Below are 9,306 nucleotides of genomic sequence, written 5' to 3'. Positions count from 1 at the left end.
AATCCCATAAAAAGCACATAATAGGTTTTTTTTATATCACGATGATTGGCTGGTGTTGGCAGCAATTTGTGATCAGTGCTCCTCTACCCACATTAAATGAGCCTTCATGTGTCACCCATAAACACCAGCAAATAGTCTGGTGAACTGTGTAAATGATACTGAATCTCAATGATACACAGATGTCCTGAAACTGTGCCTCATTAGCACCAACAGGCCGAGTTACAGAGAAAAGGTGTGTTTCTTTAGTTATTTGCCTGTATTTGTCAAACTGCACCACTTTCACCATAATTACTTTACATTCATTATCTAATTACACTTGTTGCAAAGAGCCAAATCAGGAGTTTCGAAGTCCTTTGCTGAAAACAACCCACTGCTGAGTACTTTTAGAAAATAGGTATATGACGTCAGGTGTTTTGAATTCTCTTTTTTCCCCCCAGGACTCACGTTCAGGTTCAAAAACGCTGACATCAGCAGAACTCTGTCCTATCAGGCAGCATCCTGTCAGTCAGTCGGAGTGACTGGAAACTGAACCCGAGGAAAGTTACGGTTTTTGAAATTGTGCCATTTGAAATAGAGAGGGTAATTCACCCCACATGAATTCAAACAGTTTTTCCCAACTCAAATATTTCTATGCTATAGATTTCACAATCAGGCATTCAAGCGTTGCTTAGAAAAATTCATGGCTTTTCTTTGCTTTCATTTTAGACATTTATCAATCCACCAGTTCCTTGTACAGTTCTACCTCCTCCTCCTGCCTGACTGAATTTGACGTCTGAAAAATTGACTGTTCTGCCGGAATGAAGCTCGTCTCAGTCCTCAGGTACAGGTGATGGCTCTGCTGCCTTTTCCAGCGTCATGTTTCCATTTGTTTTTGCGCTGGTGTCTGTAATGTCTTGCCAGCCTGTTTTCTCCCCTATGTTTTATTGAGTTTGAAAACCGACAACCATCAATTTACACTAGATTGGAGAGGTGACAGTAGACACCAGCTCATTTGCCTTTACAGAGCCAGAGAGTGAGGCAGGGGAAGAGGGCCCTCCAGTGGTGTGTCAGGTCCAGATGGCAAACAGATTTTACATGAGGGGTAGAAGCTGCGTCCCACTAAGTGACATTTCCAGGCAGATTTTGAGTATGCAGTTCACAGAAAGGGCAAAAGTTGCTAATTAAGAGCACTTAAAATGCCAGTATGCAAACCATCTGATATTTGAGTGCAGTGTTGATGTGCACTTTTGTCCCACAATGCATCTTCAAAGATAAATCAGTAAAAAAAAAAAAAAAAAAATTGAAAAGCTGCCAATGAAACAATTTATTTAACTGAGGGGTGGGGGTGTTAGGGAGCTGGTACAGTGCGTACCATGATGTCATGGTTATGCTGTGACTAGTCTGTCTGTCTGTCTGTCTGTCTGTCTGTCTGTCTGTCTGGCGTGGGTGTGGCTCACTCCCTCTCCCTGGCTCCTGCTTCACCACCTCGCTTGCCTCCAATCAACTCATCGAGCTCAACAGTATAAGAAGCCAGGCACTCCTTCCACTCATCGCCAGATTGTTCAGCCTCGCTCAGTGGTAACAACTCAGCTGCTCGAGTCTTTGTACTGAAGTCTATTCAGGTGTGTTGTCCTCGTACCAGCCAACATTAATTTGTGTCTCCAGGAACCCCTCCAGCCCTCAGCCAACTTATATGTCCGTCTGCTCCCCCACGCCACATCCACTCTGAACCCAGGCCGCCTGCCCTGCTCTGCTTCAGCCATCCAACCTCTACATCTATCTCTACAACCATTCTGCCTATTACAATAAATCCATGACTTTTTGCTACCTACTGGTCTTCTGTTCTGCTCATGGGTGCAACAGCAAACCGAACCGTAACATATGAAGGCATAAGTTCTAACCGCAATAGCATTTCATCTCCTTTCTCTGTTTCAGGGTGCACTACATCTTTAAGTTCAAGGCTCAGGCCCTCACTTTGCATGGAGCTTACATGAAAAGATGCTTTGCACCTCACAGGCTGCTGGTGTCACCTCTGCTGCTGAAGAGAGGTGATGCGAGAAGCTGCACATGACGAACTCTCCACATAATACCAGAATAAAAGTTGTTTTTACTTAAAGGGCAGTTAATTAAAAGCAAACCTGTAAATGCTATGGGAGTAGCCTCCGATCTGTTTAGAGTCTTTTGATGATCTGTCTCTGCATCTGCTTCCACATCAGCTGTGGTTCAATGTCAGCTTTAATTTACATCAATAACGTGCAGGAGCTACAGTTGAAGTTCAGCCCTGTTTAATGAATGATCTTATGTATAATACCTGCAAGACTGATGTAGAGTCAGAAGTCATCAGAAGTCAGGTTACCAATTTTCAATTAACCTCTGCAGAGTACCTGCCATTGTATCTGCAGTGCACATGTACAGATATGCAGCCCCCCCCCCCCCCACACACACACACACACACACACAGAGCACGCTACTGTAGCAAAACAACATGAGATGAAAGCATCAATGTTTTTATCCAGAGGTGAAGGATGAATATTTCGGCTCTTTGGTGGCACATGAAGGATCTCATTTCAACTACATCAACGTATCACACGCTGTAGAAAAATGAGACTAATGTCATTATGTTTAATATAACGGTGATATTTAGACTTTGAAGGAAGGTCAAGTGTCATAGTGGCCCGGCAATGTTGGGTGAAGGGATAAGAAGTGGTTAAAATGAGAGGTGGATGAGGTTTTCCTTAATTTCTCCTGAGGTATTGGAGGGCTGTGATTTGGCAGTCACCACAATGAATCGCCTGACTGGAAGTCACAGTTAGAAAAACAATGCAGAGGGAGGGAGGGAGGGAGGGAGGGAGGGAGGGAGGAAGGAAGGAAGGAAGGAATGACACCTTTGGTCTTGTAGGTTGTCTAAAGAATCCTTTCACATGAGAAAGACCCAAAGACCACCACCTTCCATCTCCACCAGCATCAGAACATAAATATTGTCCTCAATCGACTGCTGTCAGTTTGACTCAGACTCCATGTTGGATTCTCGGTGTATATCATGAAATATTGGGTGAGTGAACCATAGCAATGTTTCAAGGCTTCAATTTTTACCTGTCGATGCTGGAGTCAAATGCTTTGAAATGTCAATGCCAGAGGGCAGAATGTGTCACTGCATGTCAGAGACTGCAATGAAGATCGGTAGGTGTTTTTATTCCACTTTCATTTTCTTAACAATTTGCATTGAATTCATATTGAAGGGATTAAAGCAGGACTGAAATGTTACATTTTGACACAACAGTATAATCATTAACGAGTGTCAGAAATGCTTATTATAGAGCATGATATCAGATTATTGTGGCCTAAAGAATCGATAATCACATTATCTACAGAAAATTTGAATTAATGATAAAAATGATAATGCTAGCAGTCAAATTAATCCTTAACTTGTTTATTGTGCGTTTTGTCTCTTTTTTTTTGGCAAATTAGACAAAAAATTGAAAATACAAGTGTAGGGAGGTGGAGAGAGAGTCTGTAACCATAACTGTACAAAAGTGCATAAAAAGAACTGCACTTGATGGACAGTGAAAATGCAACAAGATGAGCTGATACATAAAGGATCCACAAGACCGAACATGTGCCATCAGCATATTAGATCAGCTGACGTGCATTATTAACACAATATCAAAATTAACAATTTTAATGGTGAGTTAATTAATTTTGGCATTTTTGCCTTTATTGGGGGGCTGGCGGTAGAGAGGCGGACACGAAGCAGGAAGTTGTTCACCACCTACTCTCTAACTTTGTCTGTTGCTGTTTGGAGCTGGACTGAAATGGATTTAGGAGGATTTAGTGAGAGTGAATCGAAACACTGAAGCTGTGGGCTGAAAAAACCAAAACAATGAGCTGAAAGACCCCAAAAAGCGGGGAACTTCAGAGCTGAGTGATTATTCCCAGGGTTCATCAGAAGGAGCAACACCTTTCACATATAAGTTAGAAATACTGATCGTAGCCAAGCTCAAACAAGCACAGTCCATTCACACTCACATCTAATCAGGCCAATAACTGAAAGCACCTGTGTGAAAAATCCCCTCAACAGTTCAAAGTTTATTTTCCCCAAAGACTCAAGCACCCAGGACTTTACGTTTGACAAAACACGCATGCATTACAGATTACTAGGAAACAAAGAAGGCGAGAAGGGTACACAGAGAGCACAGACGTCGACCAAAGCCGATGTCAAACAACATAAACCAGACTTCAGAGAATAAAATCTAATTCACTGTGAAAAATATCCAGATCTGCCCCAAAATCTAAAGGGTTCTACCCCGACTCCCCCCCCGACTTCAGTGTAAATCAGTTCAGTACTTTTTGCGTAATCTTGCCAACAATCAAACAAACCAAACAACAGACAAGGGTGAAGACATAACCAGCTCAGTGAAACCAGACCACACTGCAGCAGCCGCTGGTGTTTCAGACAAATGTGCTAAGAAATGAGGCCCTCAGCTTTAAAGAGTCCGGCCTCCTGCAGGCCTCCAGCTCTCTCCATCGCCCGTACATCACACACGTGAGTCCTGACAAGCAGCTGGCGCGGCCGGCTCAATGCCAAATTGCACCAAATTGCTTTCTTCTTGTATTATTGGTGGAATCCAATCACACCACGCTGCGTATGAGAGTATGAAGTGGTATCATTCGCATTCAAGGCGAGGGGAGGCATTTGATAGAGAACACCTCTCAGATATAAACAGGTTTATTTTCCATCCAAAACTATTTATCTGTGATGATTCATATTGTGTCATCTATCATCTCCCAGTAAACCAGCCTCTGGCCTCCCTGTGATGTCACGTCTACAAAGAAAAATGGATCTGAAAATGCGTCTAGTACTGAGGTGGTGATGACTGACGTTTGTGCCCTCGACTGATTTGTCTTGTTTATGTGAATTTCTAAGCATCAGGATTCAACGGGCCCATGAATATAAATGGTTATAAGATTTTTACACCTGGGACGTACAGACAAATACATCATCACACCTACACAAATAGATAAAGTTTAGTTTTATATGTTTTTAACAACACAAGTTCACATTTGCAGACAAATCGTAGTAAAGTGAAGTAAATCATTTTTACTTCATTTACAATGATATGTTTGTGAAGTGCATCCGATAAACGATTTACTTCTGGGTAACTGTCTGTTGGGTATTGTGTAAACAACATCAGCAGTGTAGTGAAATCCCTACAGTGTGTATGTGATGAGATGACGCCTCCTTCACGGTCGGTGTAACAGAATATTCTGAAAACAGGTGAAATTACCGCGGCTGAAAATTACACGCCTGTTTTATCATCACTCGTGGCCACAGAGGTCTGAAGCAGAGTTTTCCTGCCTCTGCATATCTACAGCATCTTTTCCAATTTCACAGTGCAGTGACACCGCAGGGCTCATCATCCCACCACCCTCCAATCAATACTCTCCTCCATGTTTGTATAAAGTTTGTTTACCAGTCGCAAAGAGAATAATCAATAGATTTACATTTAAGGGTCGTTTGTTCAGGCTCTGATAGTCAATTTCCATCCCATCTGCAGTTTTCAGGTGATGTCATAGAGGAGGGGTTTGTTTGTCTGTTTTGCTGAAGGAATTTAGTCTTAAATTTTAGAGAGAAGGGCAGACTCTTGTCATCCTAGATTTATAATTTCTTTCATTCTTCAGCGGTGTTTTATTTCTCACTCCCTGCGATCTTCACTATAATTTTCATCATGGCAACAAGTTAAATATTGCATGTAAAGTTAGTCTATAATGCAAGTTGAGCTTCACATGTTGCTAACTTGCTCTTTAAATGAAACATACTGACCATGACTAATTAGGGTTTGGAAATTTTCAATACGATCACTTCATTAAAAGGTTCTGTAAACGAGACACAGGGCAGTACGCAGCGTTCAGGTGAGAGTGACCTCCCAGGATTTCCTCTACTGAACCCTTTTTTTCCCCACTAAAACACCAGAGCACAGGTGGACTGGCCATCGGGACTACTGCTCAAATACCTGTCAGCCGTGTGACCGTCAAAACATCCATAAAGTTTTTAAGGTTTTTACCAGCTCCATCAGTGTCATTTGTGCGGCTGGTCCCAGCAGATAAGTCCGAGGCTGATTTTCCCAGTCGACCTGTGGAGCCAATACTGGTCTGGCTTTACTGAGATGGAAAGCTCTGCTATAGAGCTCCAGATTTCTTCTCCTCCATGTGTCAGTTACTTGATGGCTTCATAATATTACGTATCTGTTTTCTGCTGTGGCCCCTGAGAGCTCAACGCACTGCAACACACTGAAGTCAACACATGCAAAACACAAACAACTTCAGAAAACTCCATTACTTTGACAACACACATGCTGCAAATACTTACAACACAAGGGTTTTTAACTTGAAAAGTCACAAAGCATTGAACCACAAGTGTATCCCAGCCAGGTTCATCACTTTTTCGTGTCCCCTGGAAACACTGCTGTTGTGCTGTGGGTGAATGAGCACCAGAGGTGCGGCTGTCGAAGCATTTATTTTGGTCTGAGGTGCTGGCGATCGTCTACAGAGCCTTTAATGCCTGTTTCTCAGTCCAGGGGAAGTCTAAACACACACAGTTAACACAACTGTTAACACAAAGACAGTTAGTGCTTAACTCCATCAGCACCCACAGAGCAGGTGAGACAAATATTCACCATATTTCCATGATTAAATTACTTTGAGATATAGTGCTATTGCAATTTTTTTTTCATAAAATGAAACATGAGATCCAACTCCCCACCACAGTAACATTCATACAGTCCCTAAGGCAAACAGGGTCATAGTGTCTGTGCGTCATTTATATCTCAGTACTGGGAACTCATCATTTCTGTTTGATAATGTCAGTTTGTTAATGAGCTAATCATTATATGGAGTAGCTTACATTAATTGGTTGGCCAGCTTTCTTTGAGTATGACAGCTTATCACTGCAGACTCCATCTGGAAACTATTTTGCATGATCAGAATATTTTAAAAATCCCTGGAGCCACAAAAAAAACAAAACACATTTTGAAGTGTATATATGATATTATTTAAATACATGTATATAAAAGGTTTATTGATTAATATTTCAAAGACTTGGTGAAGAGAAGAGAAGCATTCCTTCCCATTCAAATGACTGCAATGGTAAAACAAGGTGAATTCATCAGCATTCATGTAATCTACATAAGGACATCAAAACATCATCAGAGGCTTCGGAGTGCTATTGATCTTCTGTCTGCTTTATGAGAAAATGCTTTGGAAAGGAAGAAAGAGCGAAGGGGCGGAGGGAGGGGGCAGGAGAGTCGTGCTGTTAAGTGCGCCATTCATCAAGAGGAGACATGGAGGAGACATGCACTTCAGTGGCATAAAACCTTTCAACAGACTGACTCACTTCCCTAACCTTCTGTTGGATGAACACAACTTCAGCTTAGCAAAATTGAAACAGAGTCTAAGTAGATGGAGACTGTTTTTGGAGACAGGCCAAAGTAAGGAGATGAAAATGGGCATGGTCACATTGATCCTTACAGCAGAGTCAGTAACCATCTTTAAACTACACTTGATTCCTGACCTATGACCTCACTGTTGTTTTGGGGTTTTTTTGTCGTCTCCCTAGCGACTATATATGATTCATATTCAAACACGGAAACAGTACTTATACATAAATGTTTGGTAACACTTTACAATAAGACTTCCCTTACAATGGATTTATAAATGGTTTATAATTAGGTTATTCATTTGGTTGTTAACACTTTATAAATCAAATAAACAATTTTTCAAGTTTTCAGACACTAATGCAGGCTCACTATTTGGCAAACTCAAGTTAATGCTTACTACTCATTAAACTTACTGAGTTAATACCATTTATAACTGGTAAAAGGAACCTTACTATGAAGTGTAAAACCCATCACCATTTATTAATGATTTACCAGTTATAAATAATAGAAACTCATTAATAATTTGCACTTCACAATAAACTTCCATGCATCTTGATTGCATGACTTTTACTTCTAATGAGATCATAGAGTATTTCTATACTTGCGTATTACTATCTTTATCAAATACTTTTCCCATCACCATGGTTACAGTGTAGCTGAGCTGTAGGCATCGAAACAAACAGTGTGACTGCCATCCATCCTGCAGTGGAATATATGTCAATCTTAGACTTAATTAAAAAGAAATACTTTCTCTTTGAGTACAAAGCTCAAGAGTTAATAAGAATCCTATCGTACTGAATACAGATGAAGCTTATACAGAGTAGTCAATTGTGAATACATTTAGAGGTCTGCACCCAGTATGTACCAAGAGTAAACAACACTCAACGCTCCTTGTTTGACAGATTGGTATCTCAGGACTCACAAAGCCTCCACTATCCAATCACAGCTGAGCAGTGAACAAAGCTGAGCTGTGACATTCAAATGTTATAGACCAGTGAGAGCTTGGGGGGGGGGGGGGGTGACTGCCACACAACCTGACCTGGACAAGTCACAACCTGCTCAGCTCAGCACACATGCACACAGGCACACACACAATCACAGAATTAAAAAGGAACCAAGCACTTTCGCTCAGCCCTGAGGCGCACACACACACACACCACGTTATAATCTCACACACTACAAATACACAAAATCACTTGTCTGACGCACAGACAGCTTCAAATATACACAGAGTGGGCTCACAGACAGGTTCCCAACCCCCAACGCACAGCTTCAAACTTCAGTGTGTTTTAATTAAAGCGGCTCTTTGTCAGAGAAAATAAAGTCTGTGTCAATGCTGCAGAGGAGTATAAAATATAAATCAGGTTTAACACAGAGTATTGTCAAAACAAAAGAGTCAAGTACATGTAAAAGAAGTGATAAAGTGCTAATAAGATTTGAAATGTGGAAATTAAACATCACAGTGTGTGTGTGTGTGTGTGTGTGTGTGTGTGTGCTAGTTCTTTGTGGTATGGTTGTTTTATTTCCATATATTATTACTTCAGTTATTCACTTTTATCTTCACTCTTCTTGTCTGTTTCCTGTGTATTATTCCTTGATGGCTTTAAGATAGTTGGAAGATTTGAATCCATGTGTCGTAAGATTTATCTACCAAAATAATTTTGTATAAATGTTCATTTTAGGAGCGCAGTATCTAAATAGTACGTTTATTTTTGTGTACATTATTAGCATTTATCTGTTTCTACATCTAGTACATACATCTGATTCCATTAAAGGCCACACACCTGTTCAGTCTGATAAAAGTAAAAATATGGACTGGATGAACAAACTGAAAACAAGACTGGAAAATTCACTTTCAAGATCTCAAAACTAAATTGCTACTTTCTGTGTTCTG

Source organism: Seriola aureovittata, chromosome 22, assembly GCF_021018895.1.
Source record: "Seriola aureovittata isolate HTS-2021-v1 ecotype China chromosome 22, ASM2101889v1, whole genome shotgun sequence".
In the NCBI taxonomy this organism is placed as follows: Eukaryota; Metazoa; Chordata; class Actinopteri; order Carangiformes; family Carangidae; genus Seriola; species Seriola aureovittata.
This window is presented reverse-complemented; position numbering follows the sequence as displayed.